The sequence below is a fragment of the Prionailurus viverrinus genome, chromosome A1 (genome assembly GCF_022837055.1).
Source record: "Prionailurus viverrinus isolate Anna chromosome A1, UM_Priviv_1.0, whole genome shotgun sequence".
Taxonomy (NCBI): domain Eukaryota; kingdom Metazoa; phylum Chordata; class Mammalia; order Carnivora; family Felidae; genus Prionailurus; species Prionailurus viverrinus.
This window is the reverse complement of record NC_062561.1, coordinates 79,896,570-79,919,402: the sequence shown is the minus strand read 5'-3', so window position 1 is coordinate 79,919,402 and position 22,833 is coordinate 79,896,570. Positions and strand designations below refer to the sequence as shown.

General features: G+C 47.5%; 1 long non-coding RNA gene across 1 annotated transcript; it reads left to right on the top strand.

The window, feature by feature from the left end:
• Positions 1 to 2,327: 2,327 nt before the first annotated feature.
• LOC125164050 (uncharacterized) lies at positions 2,328 to 7,326 on the top strand. Its single transcript, XR_007151631.1, has 3 exons — positions 2,328 to 2,419; positions 2,780 to 2,961; positions 6,934 to 7,326. It is a non-coding gene; the product is annotated as an uncharacterized LOC125164050 (long non-coding RNA).
• Positions 7,327 to 22,833: the final 15,507 nt, after the last annotated feature.

Below are 22,833 nucleotides of genomic sequence, written 5' to 3'. Positions count from 1 at the left end.
CATGACATTCATTGGCAGTCACATGTCCACCGCCCCTGTTCAGAGACCAAGCCCCCTCCCATCTAGCCAAAGTCTCTAGATGAATTCTTGACTCCTTCGCTTCCCTGCCTCTCCTTCCTCTTCCTGGCATTTTCTTCTTATCAACATCTTGCTAGCCATTCCTTCACCCCAAATCTATTTATTCTGTAAAATGGTCTCTGAATGACAGGTTAACAGACTACAAGTATATAGCCCTACTCCCAACCCTTATCAGTGATTATCTGTATCAGACTCGTGGCACACACATTTACAACTTTGTTTTTAAGTTAATTCGGGCACATTATGACCAGTGCAGATTGTGCCGTCTCGGAACCCACAGACCACCCTGACTTGATTTTTGCAAGGTACCTCACACAGCCAGCCTTGCAATGAATGTCCGTCGACCGCATGAGCAAAGCGGGGAGAGACGAAGACTCAGGCAGACGCTCATCAAAGAAGCATCTAAACGGTGAATGATTACCAGTGCAACAACACGCCGTTCTTCCTCTGACCTGTGACATTGTTCTGGAAGTCAAGATCCTCTGGTCACTGAGTAATCAGATGTATGGATTTACTCCCTTGAGCTGTACTTGAGAAGAACTTTGATCGTTACACTCACAGCAGAGATGAAAACAGATTTGACTCCAGCTCACTCCAGTAGTTTGCAAAGAGGCAGGCTTCACAGACACACTTTGGTCACAAAAGTGGGCATCGTTGCTCAAAATAGTGTTTAAATTTTCACTTCAGAGTGCTTAGAAGTAACCCAGGGTGAGTATGTTTATCTCAGGGTGACAATTGGATTTTGTAAATGGAACTGTGCTTTTGGTCTCTCTTACGTGGCAGGATGTTATAGGAACAGAGCCATAGGATTTCAGTGAGTGCTGTTCGCACGTTCAGCCAGCTAGATTGTTCTTGAGTGGCTCCAACATAGACCACTTGGGTACAAAGGGTCAAACACAGTCCAAATAAATGCTTGACAATAATAGGTACAAAGGGCCTCGTGTCCTTGGTGAATGATTAATCATAAGCTATCATAAACAAAAGTGTTCTATACATTTGATAAACAGGTTTGTAAAAGGGTACAGGAAATACAGAAGAAAGTCACAGCTTTCAAAATTCAGTGCCAGCGATAGGTAGCTGGGCGATATTTGGGGGCATTAATCTTTTTGAGGATTCTCATTAACACTTTGAGTCAGGCTAGGGTGACTACGTCTGCGGCCCCAAGTGGGTAACATAAATGCGTCCGTAATCAACAAGCACCCTGAGCATTTTCACGTAATTCTTTCTTTCTGTTCTCCATTCAGCAGATTATTTTATGCATATTCACTCCCAGAAGCCGCTGTAAGGGGACATCACTTTTTTGCGCCTATATATTTCATCTGCTTGTGAGAATCAGGGAGCAATTAGCCATGACCACCACCAAGATGAAAAGGCTGCTAAACCCTTCTCACAAAAATAAAAGGGAAACATTGCCACGTATTGAGAACAGTAGAAGGATAAAATGAGACTGTAAAAAAAAAGAAAAAAGAAAAAAGGGAAAAGATGGATTTTTTTTTGCAGATGTGTAGAATGTATAGAGCCAAACACACGTGGCCCTCCCAAGTGGCCTGCTTGGAAGATTGCACAAATCTTTTCCAACTTCCCAATAACTTGCTGTAGCTCAGAACACTTCTGAAGTTTACCCGCTAGAGCTTATACTGAGGCTCACTTTGTAAGTCACGTAAGAAAACGGTTTGCTCCCTCAGCGAGAGGGTCAACCTCGGTAGGGACAGGGTTATGAACACCTTTCTTGGTCCAGAAGAGTGGGAAGTGAGCCCACTGTACTGGCAAAGAAATGATTGCAGAAGGAAATCACAGGCCAACCAGGAGCTGGGCAGGCCTCAGGGACTAACGGAAATTATAGCGAAAATGCGAAAGGAATGGGGTCTGGTGATGATCCTGCTTTTGGGCGACTGGTCAGTCCGTCCAATGGAAACGCTTGAGAAATGGCTCTGAGCCTCCTCAGTCCCTGGGGGAAGAGAGGACAGGTGCATCTGTCAGCTCCTTCTCCTGCCACACTTCCCTCTCCCCCAACACCACGGCCCACGCCTCACGCTTGTATGGACAATAAAACCAAACAACGCAAACAACACAACACATTAATTCCAGAACCTTTTGGTCGTGAAGGGCAGCATGGCTGGTTGACCCACAGAAAGCAAAGGGAAGGCAGAAAATATAGCCCCAAATGTCTTCTACATTCTTTCTTTCGTATGTCACAACCATTTAAAAAAATTCTAGAACCTTTATTCTCTTCCCTCTCCTCTCAAGAAGACAGGTCTGTAGGATCCATAAACGGAGTTTCTCATGGATTCATGTTGTCTATACTTTATGTCATGGCCCCTCCTGTAGGCAAGAGCCCTGAGTGAGTATGTCCCCCCCAGCCTGTCCCAGGATGCTCCACTCCTGCACTGGCCTCCTCCCGTGTCCCCAGTCTCTGGGGGTCCCTACTAGTGATGGTGCTTGGTTCTCTTCTGCACTCTAGGGCAGGGTCATGGAGACCATAGCCCAGGGATATTACACATTCTATGATTTTATTACCATTTTGTATCAAATTCACTTTATCCTATTCCTTTAAGAGGGCGTCCAATCCTCTGGAATTCTGTTGGAGAGAAATCTCAACCCCCCAAAGTGGTATAAGGATTAAAGGAGGTAATGTGTGGAACTTGTATGTGCGGGGCTGGGGCATGGTGGCAACTCATTTGATGAATTATTTGTCCTTCAGAAAGCTCCGGCAAGCATCGAGCGGTGGACCTCACTGATCAGAAGTTTGTCCCTATAACTTCTACCCACCGATTCCAGACGTATTGCGGCAACCACATGAAACCAGGATGACCCTTGAACATCTCTCCGTGTCTACTTTTATCCATGCCCAACAGCCTTATTTTCAACGGTTTTTCCTAAGAGGTGAGTGTTCTTCTCCTCTTATGTTCCAGTTTCTTTTTACGTGCCAGACGAGTATTTTGAAATGACCTTTCTGCTGGATATGCTAGAGTACACGTTCGTCAAATCATCAAGCTGTAAGCCTTAAATATATACAGCTTTCTGACTGTCAACTCTATCTCAATAAGGCTGGGAAATAATTTTTACATCCGTCTCCTACGGCGACACTGTTTTATAATTTATTTTTTATAAATGCATGCTTCCCTTTCTTTTTTTTTTTAATTTTTTTTTCAACGTTTATTTATTTTTGGGACAGAGAGAGACAGAGCATGAACGGGGGAGGGGCAGAGAGAGAGGGAGACACAGAATCGGAAACAGGCTCCAGGCTCTGAGCCATCAGCCCAGAGCCTGATGCGGGGCTCGAACTCACGGACTGCGAGATCGTGACCTGGCTGAAGTCGGACGCTTAACCGACTGCGCCACCCAGGCGCCCCATGCTTCCCTTTCTTAAACGTTCTCAAGCTAAACTTTATCCTAATTGGTGTTGGCGATAGGAGCAAATCTGTACTGAACTCTCGTTGCCGGCCACACGCTGTCGCGTAGCCTGTTTCCCTCCCATCAGTCTCTGAGGTAGCACACTTAGCGCCAGCAGTTTGCAAACGAAAATCGCAATCAAGTCCCCCCGCAGGCACGTCCGAAATCCCCCCAAGGTCACCTGGAAGGAGAAGGATAAAGCCAGATTCAAATCCAGATTCAGACCCAGACCTGCCAGAGCCCACACTCCCTTCTCCATTCCTCTCTGTCTTTCTGGCTCTCCTTTAGATTTTGAATATGGCTGCAAGGTCCTTTGTGTTGCCTGTTTACACTCTGTGAGTCTAGCTCGTTGGAAGTTCAGCCTCGTGGCAGTACTTTTGGAGCCCCACCTCTCTCTGCTATCCTTATCTTTGGTTAGATGCCCATCTTTTAAAATTATGTCCAGGAACTTCAAAGCACCCATGCCTGTAGATTATCTCTCTGACCACACCAGTCAGTCAAACCTCCTGTTGTCAGGTATGTTCCCTTTTCTTCATCTGAATTGGGATTCCCTTTCGAGGGATCTCCTTACCTTTCCTCAGAAAGTTTGAATTGCCTTGTTGATGCCATGGTTGTATGTGTGACTTTGGAAAGCCTTTGCTCTTTGTCTTTGTCCCCCAGCGTACCTGTTTCTTCCCCCTTTTCCATTAGTAGTCAACATCAAAGCCTTTTCCATTTCAAGCTCCCAGGTCGTATGGTCTCTGTCACAGCTGCTCAAATCTGCTGTTGTGTTGCAAAAGCAGCCAGAAGCAACGTGTAAATGAATGGGCAAGCCGTGTTCCGATAAAACTTTATTCATAAAAGTGTTCGGCATGCAGGATTTGCCGGTAGGCTAGAGTTGGACCCCCCTGCCTTAGACTATAAAATTTCCGTTGGAAAATCAAAGCTTTGATCTAATATGAAACCATTGTGGATTTATGATTAAGTTCACCGTAAAAACCAAACTCCTTTCCCATTAAAATAGCTCCTTTCCTAGATTTCCCTATTTCTGGCAACAACGGCCACATTTTCCTACTCATACACATTTAAAAATGTAGAGCTGAATATTTGATTCCTCCTTTCTGTTCACTGCCATATAGCCCACATCTGTGTGTTTCCATTCTCCTAGCTGCTGGGACTTTATCACTTCGCATCTGTATTTGTACTCTTGGCTTCGAACCGATAGACCTGCCTTCAGTTTTTCTCCCCAACTCGTCCTTACCATGGCTTTTGGATAATTATTTTGAAAATATTGCTTTTAACAATCCTTTACTCTTCGTCCTTGAAAACCTACCAGACTCTGACCTCAGTCTGCCTTTTTCCTTCTCTTACTCTGCACAGGCACACTAATGCTGCTGCTTGCTTTCTCGTTCAACGCTCTGTTGAGGTGGGGCTGACATTTAAAAAAGCTATGTTTATGTAATGTATAGAACTCTGAGCAAAACCATTGTCACCGTGTCACCACCAGGGCCATAGACAGATACATCATCTCCCAAATTTCCCTTCTGTCTCCATTAGTATTCTTATCATCATCATCATCGTCAGTGTGTGTGTATGTGTGTGTGTGTGTGTGTGTGTGTGTGTGTCTAGTAAGAACGCTTAAAATAGGAGCTACCCTCTTAGCAAATTTTAAGTATACAGAACAGTATTGTCAACCACAGGCACCATGCTGGACAGTAGCTCGCCAGAGCTTTTTATATTGCAGAACTGAAGCTTCGTACCTTTGACCCTCACCTGCCCATTTCCCCCGCCCCCAGCCCTTGTCAACCACCTTTCTGTTCTCTGCTTCTCTGAGTTTGATTGCATAAAATTTGTCTTTTATTTTTTTTGTGTGTTTTTGTTTTAGAGACAGAGCACAAACAGGGGAGAGAGGCAGAGGGGGAGAGAGAGAATCTGAAGCAGGCTCCACGCCCAGTGCCCAGACCAACACGGGGCTCAGTCTCCCGACCTGGGGATTGTGACCTGCGCCAAAACCAAGAGTTGGATGCTCAAGCAACTGAGCCACCCAGATGCCCTGAGTTTGATTATTTTAGATTCAACCTGTAAGTGAGCTCACGTGCTATTGGCCTTTCTGTGTCTGGCTTATTTCACTCAGCCGACTGTTCTCCACGTCCCTCTCTGTTGTTGGGAATGGTAGGATTTTTTTTTAACCAACGGCTGAGTAACATTCCATTGAATGTGCACACCATAGTTTTTAATCCATTCCTCCGTGGATGTACACTTAGGTAATTTCCACGTCTCGGCCCTGGTGGATAACGTGGCAGCGAACTTAAGTGCAGATGTTTCAAGATCGGGATTTCACCACAAAATAAAAAGACAACATACAATCGGGGAAAATATTTGCAATGCGTATATCTGGCAAGGGGTTGATATACAAATTATAAAAGGACCTCACACAACTCAGTAGCAGGGGAACAAATGCTATTTTCCTCTGCTAGGGAGCCTGCCTTGATGCATTCTCCTGCCCCTGTTCTTTCGCCCACTCTATTTCCTCTGTTCAGAATACCGTTTTATCTGGGAAACACCCATCCACATTGTGTCTGCTTTCAAAAGGAGAGCTCGGCTCTTACCTTTTCCATGACGCCTTCTTTGTCTCCTCTATCCCATAACGCTGTCTCCAGCGTTCCTTGTAGGGCAGGCTGTCTCTAAGGATCATCTGTCGCCTAGTCATACCCTGCTTTGCGTCGTTTTCTACTGTTTTGGAAGAGTTTGCTTTCTCTCTCTAATTAAAGCCCCATTTGTGAAGGTCAGCGGTGTGTCCGACCATGCCGGATGTCATATTGATGGGGGAGTCACTCGACATCTTTGTTGAATATATGAATGAATAGATGAATGAATGAATGGATGGATGCATGAATGAATGAATGAATGAATACTGATATTCTTTCCTGCCCCCAGTCTCCTGTCTTATCTCTTATCAGCTATTGGATTTCAATGTGAGGTAGCTCGAGAAAAGAAAGTTAAATGAATTAATCCTTATAGGCCATCCCCAATTTTCAAATTAGCTGTGTTTTAGATGTTCATTTGTCAACAGAGAGCCAAAATTCAAAGGACTTTATCATAGAGACGCTATTCAAACCAGAGGTTATAATAGGATCCCAGATTGCTACATCCAAGGCCATTGTTTTGTAAGTGGTTTGAAATCCAGGCAGATGAAAAGGCACACATAACAAAACAGTGCTGTGTAAGGCCCCTGATTAAAACAAAAACGAATTAGAGTATTTCCCTCTCTATTTTGGGGGGGGGGATGGGGTTGGAGAAGGAATAATCATGCTTAGGGTAAAGCAGATTTTATTATAGGAAAATAAAATGATAGGCAATTTCATGGATTTGCTAAAGGGGGCCTTTATGTTGCTTTAAAGGTACTAGATGTTGATAAAAAAAAGTGTTTTTCCCCCAAATATACAATTTCCTTCGAAATTAATGGCTTTCATTTTCTTTTAGACGTAGGATTATCATCGCCACGGCTTTTATGTGTATCAGCTCTAACTGAAATCTTTTTGTTCTGGATCAGAAACAGAATGAAAATGTTCATGAAGCATAGAATGCATAAACGAACGCCGTCTGCTTCTTACAGCCTGTAAAACATTTTTAATGTAAAATATTTTGAAAAAAATAAAAGAAGAGAAATGTTTCATATCATGGGAAAAGATACCGAACTTGAATTTCAGCGCCCATAAACCAAGTTGTATCAGAACACGACCAGGATCACGTGTTGACAGACTGGCTGCGGCTGCCTTTCCCGCTACGATGCCAGAGTCGAGGAGTCAGACAGGGACCCGTATGGCCTTTTTTACAGAAATGTTTGCGGACCCCTGCTGTGTGGCCATGGGGTTGGTGAACAAGGAGACTTTCATAAATACAATGTGGAGAGAAAAGAGCTAGCCTCCAGAGTGCTTGCCTGTAACCCACGCAAAATTAATCTATGGGGAGAGGAGTCTGAAGGCAGTGACCTCCGTTGGGGGGGCGGTGAATGGGTTTCCTGAACTAGGGGGCATTTTCTGGGTGCTGGAAGGATCTGCTTCTTGATGTAGGCTCTGGATACACAGATGTGTTCCCCAAAATTCACTGGACACTTAAACGATTTGTTCTCTTTCCTGCATCCGTGTTAGACCTCGATATTAAAAGTTTACTTTAAAATTTAAAGAAAGAGGGGTGTCTGGGGGGCTCAGTTAAGCGTCAGCCTTTTGACTTCAGCTCAGGTCATGATCTTATGGTTTGAGGGTTCAAGCCCTGCATCTGGCTCTGCACTGACAGTGCAGAGCCTGCTTGGTATACTCTCTCTCTCTCCCTCTCTCTCTTCCTCTCCCCCACTGGTGCTCTCTCAAAATAAATAAACAAACTTCAAAAAAAAGCTTTAAAAAAATGAAACAGGAACACCTGGGTGGCTCAGTCGGTTAAGCGTCCAACTTTGGCTCAGGTCATGGTCTCACGGTTCGTGGGTTCGAGCCCTACGTTGGGCTCTGTGCTGATAGCTTGGAGCCTGGAGTCTGCTTCGGATTCTGTGTCTCCCTCTCTCTCTGCCCCTCCCCTATTCATGCTGTTTCTCTCTCTCTCTCTCAAAAATAAAACATGAAAAAAATAAAAAAAATATGGGGCGCCTGGGTGGCTCAGTCGATTAAGCGTCTGACTTCGGCTCAGGGCACAATCTTGCGGTCCGTGAGTTCGAGCCCCGCGTCGGGCTCTGTGCTGATAGATCAGAGCCTGGAGCCTGTTTCAGATTCTGTATCTCCCTCTCTCTCTGACCCTCCCCCGTTCATGCCCTGTCTCTCTCTCTCTGTCAAAAATAAATAAACGTTAAAAAATAAAATAAAATTTAAGGAAAGAGTCAAGGCAGAGCAAACAACAAAAAAAAAGAACGATAAGACAAAGAAGTGAAAGCAGAGGGAGGAGCAGAAGGGCAGGCCCCCCTTGGTGTGGCCATCGCTGTCACCCCAGGGCCGGGGGCAGGTGATCCTGTCTCTGTTTGATCGGAAAGGAAACCGAGGCTGAGAAAGACCCAGCATCCTGCCCAAGGTCTTCTAACTGATGTAGACAGCACCTATTTTAATTCAATAAGAAACTGCTGTTGGTCCCTCCTTTTTCTGAAGAGAAGGAACGACTCCCCCAGCCACAGCCAGAAACCTGAACTGGCTTTTTCCCACCTGGGGATGGGGAGGCTGGAGAGTCCTGAGGGGGGGGGGGGAGCCATGGGACCAGAGCTTTGGAGGACAGAGACCCTGGCTGTGTCTGCATGCTTATATCACTCCTGGGCACTTGAAAATATACAGTTTCTCATTTCTTCCACATTTGGTGCCGCTGCCTTTCCAGTCTGGAGGTGAGATGCTTTATCCATATGTAATATCCAGATGTAAGCTGCACAACCCTTTCAATGGCCTATAACGTGAAGACCAGTTTTCAGCAAGATGAAATATACTGCTGAAAACCTGTGGCGCGCAGATATTTAAAATTATCGACAGAAGAAGCAAGGAAAGTTTTGCTCTCCTGGAATGGGATACGGTCTCCAAAATTCCATTTCAGGATCACGTCTGTGTGGGCCTGGATGTATGCCGCTAAGTTGAGTGAGTGAGCAGGTGAGGAGCGAGTCTCAACGCGATGCTGATTCTGATTTGGCTTCTAGGAAATGCAAGTGGTTGCACGGAATTCAGTGTCATAAAAACAAAACGAACAAATAAACGTCTGGGTAGGTGACTGCAGTCTGTGGGTGAGTCTACAGTGACCGTTTACGTTTATTTCTTGCTCTTCACGCGTGTGTGGTCCTTTTCGGCGTGGGGCTTGGACTTGCGTTTGGTACAAAGCCCCTGTGGGGATCTGTGCCCTCAGAGCCAGCTCGGAAAAGAGTCCCAGCAGCCCGTGGATGTCCAAGCATATCTTCTCACTGCAAGGACAGGTAAGGTGCACTAGCCCAGTGGAGCCCTCCTCGGATGCTGGCTTTAAGTCCCTTGACTCTGGGGCACCTGGTGGCTAAGTCCATTGAGCGTCCAACTCTTGACCATGACCTCACAGTCATGAGAGATCGAGCCCTACATCGGGGTCCGTGCTGAGCACAGAGCCTGCTTAGGGTTCTTTCTCTCTCTCTCTGTCCCTCTGCCCTTCTCCCTCGTTTGATCACGCTCTCTCCAAAATAAACAGTCCCTTGACTTTATTAGGAAACAACACAACAGAACGCTCTCCTTCATTTACTCTTCTGCTCATCCTCCTTCTGTTTCTTTCCTTCCTAAGCTATTGGGTATGGCGTGCTATTACCACATGGCAAGACTCAGAGCCATCCCCGGGTTATCCGTCCCAGTTCTGATCTCCTCACCTCCTTCCTGCGGGCAACCTCACGTCTACACGCATGGTCTACACATGCAATGCCTTCATGATTCTTCACTCACTGCTCTGAGGATGTCGCAGTGGATGCAACACAACCCATCTCATTTACCACGCATCCACAACGTTCCATTGTTCCCCTCCTGGGAGATCAGTCACACAAATCCAAAATGTTATTTCTTCCCCTTGGAAAACAGTTCCGTAACTCTGTATTATGGAAGGACACGCTCCCAGGCACCTCTGAAGACAGACCCGAGAACCAGATGAGGAAGTGGCATTAAGCTCACCGGGGCCGGCTCTTCCGGAGATGGAGAAAATCTTACCTGTGCGCTGGCAGGCGGCATTCATCCACCAGCTGCGACACTGGCCAGGGACAGACTCGTGAAGATGTGTGTCTATTATTGCTGAAGGGCGGCCAGCACTGACTGTAACCGGAAAGACCTTTCCTTTGATCCCAAGTAGGTCAATGCAGCAACCACACCGTGGTGACAGTGACAAGTGAATGGCAAATTACTGGTTCCAGACATGAGTACCCAGGAAGTGACCTCCGAAAGGAGGCAGAACCTTCCAAAATCAATAAACTAATGCCAGAAACGCCACACGTTTTTCTCTATATTGCACATATCAATGATAAAGTGCTACTCTGGTGAGAAAGATCCGTAGGTATCACACATTCAGGCTCACATACCAACTTTTTCTAGCACTGGAAGATGACAGTATGGACGTCAATGAACTCAAGGGTCCGGGGATGTCTCCGAGGCACCTGCAGCCCTAACAGGTTACAGGGGCAGCGGCGAGAGCTAGTATCTGCAGAGCTCAGTTGTCGCATGACTCTGACTCACATTTTCAGCAGAAAATGGACTCTACCCCACACCCCCCCCCAAACAGGTGTTCTGGATACAGAGTGAGGCGTAGCAGAGTAATGATTGACCTTCGTGTGGGAGATTAGACAGAATGCATTTCAATCCAAATTGGTTATTAAGATGTAGACACAGGAACATTGAAAAAGAGAGAGGCCACAGAGTATTAAATGGCTGGCTCATCCAAATCAACACTCTCTCCTCTGCAGTAATAGAGCATTTGATTTAGAACCTACCCACACATCCACCTCTGCTACAGGCCTACCCCCACCCCAGCCCACCCCACCCCTACCCCACTCTGTTCCACCCACCCCACCCCACTCCACCCCTATCCACACCCCAAACCTACCCCACCCTACCGCACTCTGTTCTACCCCACCCCACACGACCCCTACCCCACTAAGTTCCACCCCATCTCACGCACCCCACCCCACCTCTACCCCATTCCGTTCTACCCTACACCACCCTACCCCTACCGCACTCTGTTCCACCCCACCCCACTCCACCCCACCTCCCACCCTACCCCTACCCCACTCTGTTCTACCCCAACCTCCACTTCACCCCACCCCACCCCTACCCCACTCCGTTCCACCCCAACCCACACGACCCCTACCCCACTAAGTTCCACCCCTACCCCCACCCCACCCCACTCTACCCCTATCCCCACCCCACACCTACCCCACCCCTACCCCACTCAGTTCCACCCCAACCTCCACCTCACCCCACCCCACCCCTACCCCACTCTGTTCCACCCTACCCCACCCTTATCCCACTCTGTTCCACTCTACACCACTCTGCTCCATCCTACCCCACCCACCCTTACCTCCACCCCACCACACCCACCCTTACCCCTACCCCCAATCATTGTCTCCGGCTCCGGTGTTGCCTGTCAGGTTGCTCCATTCTTCACTGTTTTTTCTCTATGTGCTTTCCTTGTAGGCTTACTCCATTCTTAGACAAGAACAAGCTTTCTTTTTATTTTTTAAAATGTTTTTTATTTTTGAGAGAGAGAGAAACAGAGCACGAGTGGGGGAGGGGCAGAGAGAGAGGGAGACACAGAGTCTGAAGCAGCTCCAGGCTCGGAGCTGTCAACACAGAGCCCGACTCAGGGCTTGAACTCACAAACCGTGAGACCATGACCTGAGTTGAAGTTGGATGCTTAACTGACTGAGCCACCCAGGCGCTCCTCTTTTTTAAAGTTTATTTATTTATTTTGAGAAAGAGAGACCGAGAGAGAGAGAGTGGGGGAGGGGCAGAGAGAGAGGGAGGGAGAGACAGAATCCCAAGCAGACTCTGCACTGTCAGCACAGAGCCCAATGTGGGGCTTAACTCATGACCCTGAGATCATGACCTGAGCCGAGATCAAGAGTCGGGCACTTAACCGACTGAGCCACTCAGGTGCCCCAACAACAGGCTTTCATAAATAAGAGGTAGTTTGTTATATTGAACAAAAGCTTTACTCAGAAGAGGGTGAAGGTCCTTGGGGTCTCATCAGGTCCTCATCAGGTCAGGGACCATCAGACAAGATGTCAGACAAAGGATGGGGGAATGCACGGCCCCTGGGAGGTCACGGTGGTCTGTCCGCGCCCGGGCCCTGGACTGGGGAAGGTGGCAGACTGTTCCAGGGCAGCTGAAGAAGGGAGGTCACACATTAGACTGATCCACTAGACCCCTGTGCACGAGGGGTCTTTGTGTGTAATTTTGAGTTATCACTGAGTTTGGAGCAAAACGAGCCAGAGAAAAATCACTTTTCTCTGGCATCTCCCGAAAATTCCTACGACCCCCACTTTCTAACGACAATCTCCTGTTTGTCCTCATCCCCTGATAGGACAGGGCCGGGGTGGAGGCGGGATCTGCTCTACTGCCCCCACTGACCCTGATGTTAAACTCGTCCACAAACACCCTCACAGACACCCCAGAAGAAGCTTTGGCCAAATGTCCGGGCACTCCGTGGCCCAGACAAGTTGACACATAAAATTAACCATCACGCATCCCAACAACCCCAATTCCTGGCCCCTGTAAAGATATTTTAATAGTGGAAAAAGAGGGTTCCCCCCGCCCCCAGCCTCTTGAAGCATCTTAGGTGTGTGAGGGAGTGGGTGATAACCATCCGCAGTGTAACAGTGTGAGTCGCAGTGCATAATGTGTGTGTGTGAGATGAATGGAATCTGTAATGTCGACAAACAAGGTGACAACAGGCTTTCACAGTGTTTCGCACACTAACTAGCTGCTAGCACATCACATGTAATTTGCTTTTCCAAATAAGCTGACACACAGGTCTCCATGCAACCCGAACGCACAGATTTCTCTCTGAAACAGCCTTGGGCACATTCTAAAATCTCAGCGAGCCAAGTGGTGTTGAAATTATTCTTCATACCGGCTTTCCTTTCTGGGAGTCAGTATCAGAGGGGAAGGTGATTTGCAATTAAATGTCTGTCCGTCTTCCCAAGACAAACCTCAGATGTTCCAAAAGAGGGATGGGTCTAGTATTGGAAGGCGCTTGCTTCAACTCTCCAGCCGATGAAGGTCATGGCCTACATTTACGAAGGATTTTTCATGGAGGCACACACACATATGCACGCACATGCACACATGCACGCACACAGGAACACACGCACACACATGCACATGGACACACATGCACACATGTGCACACATGTGCACAACGCACACACACTTCCGTATACACGCAGGCACACGATGCCTGCGCGTGCACACACACATGTACACACACGCACGTGGACACGCATCACACACACAGGCACACACATGCATGCACATGCACGTGGACACACATGCACGCATATACACGCATGCACACACGTGCACACGTCCACCCACATTCACACACGTGCACACATGCACACGCACATGCACACAAAGCATACGCATGTACACATGCACGTGTACACACACATTCCCACACACACATGCACACGCACACAGGGCAACTAAAACACGAGAAGCAAAGGGAAAGGAATGAGTTGAAGAGGGAGGTACCCCCGGGATTTCTATATTTCTTGGGCAATTTTCATGTTGATGGGAAAATAGGAAATGTGAACAAGAGCTTGTTTCCTGAGGGAAGATTCTGCCTTTACCCCCAATTCCAGCGTGTACTTGGTGAGAGCCGCCAATTTGGGTGAGCTTTCAAAGAGAGACTCCCGGCTCACCCTTCCTTCTGGTGGGGGAAGCCTCCCCATCACCTACATAACAGGATGTCCCTGTCCCCGTATCTTCAGAGCTATAGAAGTCTATGGCACTCTTATCTTAAAGTTAGAACTGCTACCCCAAACTCAACCTTTTTCTGCAGATAAAACAAGTTCTCGGTCTCATTCTGACAATTGCTTTTCTCATCCCTGCATCTGATTAGAGGGATCCCCCGGGATTGTACTAACTTAAATTAATTCTTTTGTACCGAGAGATATTGGCCAGGTTCTTCCTCTTCATCATTTCAATGGTTTCTAAATTTTACTTCTCCCTGAGCCTCTAGTGGCCACCAGCCAGCTTCGAGGCAGAGACTCCTCACCCACTTACATGAGGCGAGAATGGCCACCCGGGGCCCTCTGGGGTCCTCCCCTGCCTCCGATGCCCCCCCTCAAATTGTGTCCATGTTACGGAAGTTTGCTTTATATTTTATGATCTGGGATTAGTCCGAGCTGGGGGGGGGGGAGGGGTTCTGTTTCCACATGTACCTTTATTCTGCATTCCTGAAAGTTCTGTTTTACATGGGGAGCTCCCGGGGTGGACCTTGACTCACCACTTTGAGCAATGGCTTTCATTGGAGTCACAGAGCCCCTTCTAATATTTCCAATAAATGTCGATTATAGTAAAATGGAATTTTGAAGCGAGCTTCGGCTTAACAGACATCCACCCAAGTTGTCAGCAAAGGTGGTAGTATCACATTCAACCATGAACTCAGTCATTACTTGAACGAATTGTTGTGATATGTGGCTATGATTCCCGCTTAATATCAGGCAGTGGGTGCAGTGACGTCACAGCATGCACACGGCTCCTGCTCACAACAGCAGATGTGCCCTGGAAATAGTTCTCCGTGTGCCCTCTCCCACGGGGTCTGCAGGTATGGAATTGGGGTACTCTGCACAACAAGGAGGGGGGCTTCTTCATCAAGCTGTTAGCAGCTTTGGGATTTCTCCACTGGGTTGGTTTAAGCGATTGCTCTGCTTGGTTCCCTTCTTTCCTGCGCAGCCCCACTCAGACTCTCTGTGTTCGTGAACGTGGTGGTGATGGGGGTGTGGAGGGAGACGCTATTTCCTCGCTAACTGTTGTAAAAAAGATTGCCATTGTCACCAGCCAAAATGCATGGCACCCATGCAGCAATGGAACTAACCTGTCAGCCTGTCAGGAGAGGTGCTTTGGGGAGCTGCAATACTCCCATCAGCAAGGCACGTCTCTCTGGACAGACATCTTCCGGTCATTTCCAACGCGAACCCCTTTCTGTGTTAATTATGCTTCCTTTAACATTATAAGCAATATGATTTCACTTCAGAAGTCATCACATTCGCTGGAGAGCCTCAAAATATTTATTGTTTCCCCAAATCAAGCCCCCCTCAACGCTTGAGGATTTCACTCACTCAGGTTATTCTGGAGTCCCCGAAAGAGATTCTTTGCGTCCCCGAAAGAGATTTTTTTTTTTTTTTAATGAGCACCAGGAAATGTTTTGAACAAACGAAGGACTTCAGTGAATCACAAGCATGGTGTACCAGGTCATCACAGGGCTGTTGACCCACGAGGTTGGAAGTGTCCGAACTTCTAGGTTTGTATTTTAAAAAAAAGATATTCTACTCCGTGCAACTGGCACAAGGTGTGTGAGGAGACACAGATTGGTAGCCAGCACCTGAGATCCTCCTTGAATCATCCACCCTCCTCTGTGGCTTGAAAAGGCACATGTGACTTTCACCATCCTGCGCTGTCATGGCCGCTACAGAAAGATCCAGAGCCCGAATCTGAGTGCCTGCCTCCTCCCCAGTGTTCATACATGGAAGGAAAAATAAACCACGAGCCTTCTGGGGTAGCCTCTCTGCGGTGGTTACCATAAACACTAACACGAGGGCCGCCTGGGTGGCTCAGTCAGTTAAATGTCCAACTTTGGCCCAGGTCATGATCTCGTGGCTTGTGGGTTCGAGCCCCATGTCGGGCTCTGTGCTGACAGCTCAGAGCCTGGAGTCTGCTTCAGATTCTGTGTGTGTGTCTCTCTCTCCCCTGATCCCCACCCCCCCCCCAAATAAATAAACATTTAAAAATTAAAAAAAAAACAAACATGAATGGATAAAGAAAATGTGGTATATATATATCATGGAATATTACTCCGTGATCAAAAAGAATGAAATCTTGCCATTTGCAAGACGTGGATGGAACTGGAGGGTATTATGTTACGCGAAATATATCCCTCAGAGGGACAGATATCATATGATTTCACCCATGTGTGGGATTTGAGAAACTCAACAGATGAACGTAGGGGAAGGGAAGGAAAAATAAGATAAAAACAGACAGGGAGACAAACCATAAGAAACTCTTAAACACGGAGAACAAATTGAGGGCAGCTGGAGGGAGGCGGGTGGGGGATGGGCTGGATGGGCACTGAGGAGGGCACCTGTTGGCAGGAACCCTGGGTGTCGTATGGAAGTGATGAATCACTTGAATTAAAAAAAAAAAAATCTAGCACATGCTTCCATAAGGCTGTGAATGAAGTCAGTTTGGCTTAAGTAGGAGCAAACACAGTGACCCTTGAGGAATCGTATATCCTCTCCCGCTCTTGTTTTCCTTTTGGCACGTTTTCATGGGAATCTGTGTATTTGCTGAGGGCAGGTTTTTGTGCTCAGAGTTGAAAAGGAGGAGGAAGAAGCAGGGGACTCGAGTAGCAAGTCTCATTGACGAATGTGGTCGCGTCCAAAACAAATTCTGATTTTTTTTTTTTTTTTAACTTGTGGACTCGAAGCCCTTTCAAAAATAATTTTTAATCTCATCGGGCTTTTCAACTCCTGCTAATAATAATAATACGACGATGCTGCTGCTGGTAAATCCAGGACCAGAACGTCAGGATGATCACTTTCAAAGCGGGCTGCCAATTCACGCCTTTGTATGTCTTCCCTTGGCTTTTCAGACTTGGGTGCGGTCGGGGCACAGCTGCTCACTTTCAACACAGGACGGGGAGAAGAAGGTGGGACACCTATTCCCTGACCGAAGAAGGAAACAGACTCAGAATCTCAAGGACTTGCCCGAGACCTCCGGGCTGAGAGCTGGGTCTGCAAGACGAATCATGGCCACGTGGCCTCTGTTCTCTGGAGACAGAGGTCACCTCGTGGGCTTTGCCAAGTGGAATTTCCTAAATGACTCTGGTCCGCACACAGATGCACTATGTCAAGTCAATGACGTGTTTTTCTTTTAAAACAGAACAATGAACCTCACAGTTGTCCCCTTGTGCGTAGATGGTGGCAAATTATTGTTTGCCAAGCCTTCTATCTCCTCCCTTTCTGTGTTCCATTGAGATCATGGAAATGCAAAGTAAATAACCATGGAGTAAAATGCCTCGGAGAGTATTTATTTAAGAGTATTGTTCCAGGATGTGCACAAAGATAAAGACTTTGTGTAATGAATGAGTGACTCCAGAGGCCAAATAGCAAGAAGTTATATTCTGTACCCAGTGCGTCCTGGCCTGGGTGAGGTCACCACGGGCTCCCCGAGGACATGCCCTTACAAAGGGGGTCACCTTGTCCCGTGAAAACCAGTCCTCGGAATCCGCAGGGGCAGGCAGGAAAATTCTCGGCCGTTGTCAGTGTGTCAAAATGTCAAGGTGGAAAGAGGCCCACCGAACGATACGGGTTCGAGAGTGGGGAACAGGCAGCGTGGGCCCCCAGAGCCAACTGTGCGGCACGCAGACATCAGAGAGAGGCCATCCGGAGAGGGCAGGCCGGGCCCCGGGAAGGAGGTCTGGGCCACGCACAGTGGGCAGCGTTCTCTTCCCCCGTCCATCAAGGGCCCAACGGGGAAAGAGCAGTTTTCATGTAACGTCTGCAAGGGAGGCGGGGGCGGGGGGGGGGGAACCATCGGCATTGGGGGATCCAGAATAATTGATTTTGACATCACCCGGTTCCCCACAGATGCAGCAAACAAACAGACAGACAGACAAAACACGGATGGCCTAATTTGGAATGAAATACGACGCAGGAAGCACACAGATGTCTCTGCATATTTAATGATTATTGACTTTTTAAATTGGTTTTAAAATAAAAGCTTTCTAGATGAAATACAGATTTGGAAGGATTACTAGAAAGAGTGGCTTGAGCACCCACAAATTTTACATTAATTTCTTGCCCGTATGCATTAAAGCTCCACCATTTGCCTAATTTCCCGTAAGCGTGTATCTGCTGTGCAAATTGTTTCGCCGTTGAAAATGCCATCCAGGCAATCTAGTGATGTGATGAACGGACTTTTCAGAAACAGACCTGTTTATTCACTAATTGCGTACGAAGTAAGCTGTAAGGTATCCCCGAAAAAGCACAACACAACAAAACAAAAACCCACAGCAGGGCAAGGCGCTGTCTTCTTCGGGGAGCAGGGTGTATTGATTTACATAATAAGAACATAGAGAATTGAGTTTCATTGATATGGGAACACATTTTATTGCTTTCTCTGATGTAGTGGGTTGGATTCCCCATTTCATTAAAGCCAGATTACTGGCCCTGTTTCATTATCACTGTTCTGATTCTCAGGGAAAGTAATCTTCCCCATAGCTTTTTGTTACTTAATTATTATAGTGCGTAACAATCATAAAATTTACACAGAGCAGTCTTTGTAGAAATACGCGGAAAGCACGGTCTGAAAGCACGGTCTTTATGTGAGCAGTATGGAAAAAATACCTTTGGTCTTTTTCTTTTTCTTTTTTAAATTAGACCGTCCTAGTGGGAGAACCCCCCAGAAGCTCACACACCTTTCTCGAGATTTTACACTCGGTGTGCGTTATATGATGGCTCCTATCACACAGAGTCTCAGGTCAGATGGATACCAAAGAAATTCCCCTTTCATAGATGGGAAGACTGAGAACATCAGCATCAGTAACTCGCCCGGGAAGAGGACAGGTGAGAGTTCAAAAGTCAGGAGGAGAATTCGAGATGCCCCAGCATCAACTCCTCAATCCAAGACACACACAAAAAAAATGACCACAAGTTGCAACCAAAGTTTTTGCTAAGTGACGGCACATCCAGTCTTTTCAGCTTCCCCTGTCTTCTGCTAGACCCAAGCAAACCCCTTGTCTCTCTCTTGACTATTCTGTTCCACTAGGACGCTTGCCTGTTTCCAGTAGATGACCCCCCACCTGCAGGTGCCGGTTCTGAAGCAACCCCAGTCGCTCCCGGCCGCCAACAAAACCCCCAGGCCCTACTGCTAGGAGCACAGATTGATAGATACCAGCACGAGAGGGCACTTGGTCTCCAACCTCGGGCTCTTGAGCAGGAGGTCGGCCGGGAAGCTTCACGAACACTGAAGCCTGGCTTTGCTGGCATACATTCTGACTCCGCTGGGGTGGGGTCTGACCCAGGCAGAACCTCCCAGATGATTGTGAGAGGCAGCCTAGCTTAAGAACCACTGCTCCCATCCCTGGGGCGGAAACGATTTGTCCCCTAATTTCCAGAGGTGAACACAGAGGCCCAGAGATGTGGACTCATGTGTCGAAAGTCACACAGCAGGGTGTTGGAGTCCTAGGTTTTCTGAGCCCAAAGCTGATACCCTCCAGACAGTCACCTCAGACGTGGGCTGAGCCTGGGGATCATGGAAGAAGATTTTATAAGGACTGATGCCTGGACTCCATCTGGCAACCAACCCCCTTATCGTCAGAGTTCCCTGGAGGAATCTAGCATGAAACATGGATCTGGAGACAATTTTACTAACCTGAAAGTGAACCCCTGTAGGTAGGTTCCCTGCAGGGCGTGTGAGCCGGGTCGGTTCCAGGACGCCAGCCCAGGTCCCCCAAGACGCCAGCCCGGGTTTCCCAGGTCAGAAGACACGGGGTGAGGGACAAGGATCTGGGTTCAAATTGACATAAAACTTCCCTGACAATGTTTTTTACAGACAGGATTTCGGGAACTAGTGCCGTCCATTATGCACCACGGGTTTACATTCAGCTGGATCTCCCTGCTCGTCCCTCCCTCTCTCCTCCCCACCTCCTGCTCTCCCTCTCTGTCCCTCTTCTCTTCCTCACCATCTCCGCTTTCAGTTCCTATTGTAATAATATGAAAAATAATTTCTAAATTATGCTTTATTCTACCATTGCAGCCTGCAAGTATTTTTTAGTCAACAGTAGTTTACGGAAAAAGATTTCACGCATACACGCGTGCGTGTGTCCTCGGCACTTGGTCTGTGTATTAACAGGAAATGAATCTAGCTTCTTAGGATAAGCTTATTTTACTTAAAAAAATTTTTTTTTTAATTATCTAGTTTTGAGAGAGAGAGAGAGAGAGAGAGCACGAACGGAAGAGGGGCTTAGAGAGGGAGACACGGAATCTGAAGCAGACTCCAGGCTCCGAGCTGTCAGCACAGAGCCTGATGCAGGGCTTGAACTCACGAACTGTGAGATCATGATCTGAGTTGAAGTCGGCTGCTTAACCTGCTGAGCCACCCAGATGCCCCAGGATAAGCTTACTTTAGGCTGAAAACATTTAGTGCACCTGGGTGGCTCTGTCGGTTGAGATTCGATTCTTGGTTTAGGCCCAGGTCACGATCTCATGGCGGGTGAGATCAAGCCCCGCATCGAGCTGCTCGCTGACAGTGTGGAGCCCGCTTCGGATTCTTTCTCTCCCTGTCTCTCTCTCTGTCCCTCCCCCACTCGTATTCTCTCTCTTTAAAAAAAAATAAAAATAAAAAAAACAAATAGACTGAAAACGCCGAGCAGAAAGTCACACACAATTCTCTCATCTCTCAGCAAAGTTATCGGAGCGGTACAGTCTCGTCCTTCATTGTCTCTAGCAGCAGTGATCGTGTGTATGTTAGGAACATTTCTAATTTAGATGCATCTGGTTCTAGCCCTCCTTTTCTTGCCAGCGAGGGTGAAATGGTAAGGTAAGCTTTTGTTGACATTTTCTGAATTCCCTGGTACAGAGGAGAGAGAAAGAGAACACAAAAATAGAGACAGAAGGGAGAAAAGCTGGTAAAAGGAGAAACTGAAGGCAATAAGGGATCACTGGTGAGGACAGAGCGGAGGAGAGCTGGGCAAAAGTAGCTGGGGAAAGATCTAGAAGAAATGGAGTCGCAAAGAGCGGACGAGCCCCAGGCAATCCTTTCAGAGTTTCGTCAAGTGCTTTCTTAGGGGATCCTCAAACACCCTGCGGGGGGCAAACCCATCTGGCGCTAAGGGGACTCTGAGGTTCAAAGCGGTCAGGGAGGAGGTGGCAGGAAGCCAGAACCTTCTTCTGATCACTATTCCCGCCTTGCCCTCAGGCCCCCTGTGTCTTCCCACCAGGCAGGAGGGGGCGAGCGCAGAGCAGACCAGGCCCAGGCTCCCCCCCTGCACCTGCATTGCCTGGGAGGGACCTCCTGACTCAAAGCACTAGTCAGATGTACGGGTGGGTATTTTGTTTTCCTTCTCTGCCTAACGGGGGCCAGTTCTGGTCAGATGCTGGGCCTACAATTTCCTTCCAGGGAGCTGGTTGATCCCACCGCCCCGAAGCTTGTGGGTGCCCCTGCATCACGACAGCAACTATACCTGCACAGTTGTGGGGTGACGGCCAAGCTCCCCACGGTGTCAGTGCACACTGAGGCCTCGCTGAGCCGCATGACCCGTAGGACATTGGTGCTCCATACTTACCACTCGCCAACAATGCCTTTTTCTTTTCCAAGCTTGAAGGGAGAGGTCTTTAAACGTCACTGGCCCTTATCTCTCCTTTACTGCATAGAAATGCAGGGACTGGGCCTTCTAGCTGATTTGCATGGCAAACCCTCCACGCGGTTGTGTTCCTACGAGTAGAGGCTAGGGAGCAGGTTTCTGTCTTTCCACTGGAAGATGTAGCCACCTGCATTTAGAGCTCAGAGCAGGTGGCCGGCTGGGAGATAAGGGGACAGTAATTTTAATCAACCGGAGCAGAGGCAGAAGACTCCAGCAGGGAGCCAGCACCCAGCAGAGGATGAACTGAGCAGTTGGAGGGAGCCGCTAGGAAGAAAACAGGAAGAAGTTGCCAATGGCTGGGATAAATGTATCCAAATGTAACAGGCTGGCAGGTCCCGGCAGGCCAGATACACAGGGCAGAGACACCTCCGGGAGCCCGCAGGGTGGGGGATTTTAAGCGTCTCTGTCCCTCGTTGCTGGGTCAGTTTACATGCCTGCCCTTGTCCTCTGCTGGGGACGGTGCGTCGCTGGAAAAGACCTCACAAGATTATCGTGTTTTTCTCCGTTTGCCTCACGTGTATGTTTCATGGGCCAAAAGTCACGTCGTCTGAGCCACAGAGGAGTAAAAACAGGGGCACAAGGATCCTGCTCTGAGCGCAGGGGTCGGGAATCTGTTTTCTCAGACAAACAAGTTAGCCTGAAGGAACAAAGTCTGAAAGTGAATCATAAACTCTTGTTTTGTTCCAGAACAGAAACTGTTCTCGAAAACATCTCTGTTGGATTTGGGGGCACAGACCGGCGCTGGGGGGCCAAAAGTAAACTAGAAACTTCTAAGAAGGAGCAGACCAGCTGAAAAGTCCGTTCCGTCTTTTTTTTTTTCTTTAATAATCGAAAGGCAAATATAACACACATTTTTCAACACACTGAAAACATGATAGCCTGTTTGAGCATTCAACAGCTTTTGTTAACTGTCACATAAGTGAATCTAATAAATGAAACAAAACAAAACAAAACAAAACAAAACAAAACATCCTCACCATAAAAGCTTTGTCAGAGGCCCAAAATGAATTTTGAACGTGGCTTTACAAGAATTAATGTAAGCAATCTGGTGATGACTCTTTCTTTTAAAATAAATCCTAAGGCATTTATGAATTATTGAAAATTATGTAGTTGAAAGAATTCCTCCGAATTGTATTACTTTCTTTACTGGAAGATGGTTAACGCTCTTTTGAACGGGAAAGCAAGCAATATTAAATTTAAAAATCCACATACGTGACCTTGAGGCAATACATTCAGATTACTTTCTCTTCAGGACATTAACACACGTATTGGGACAGC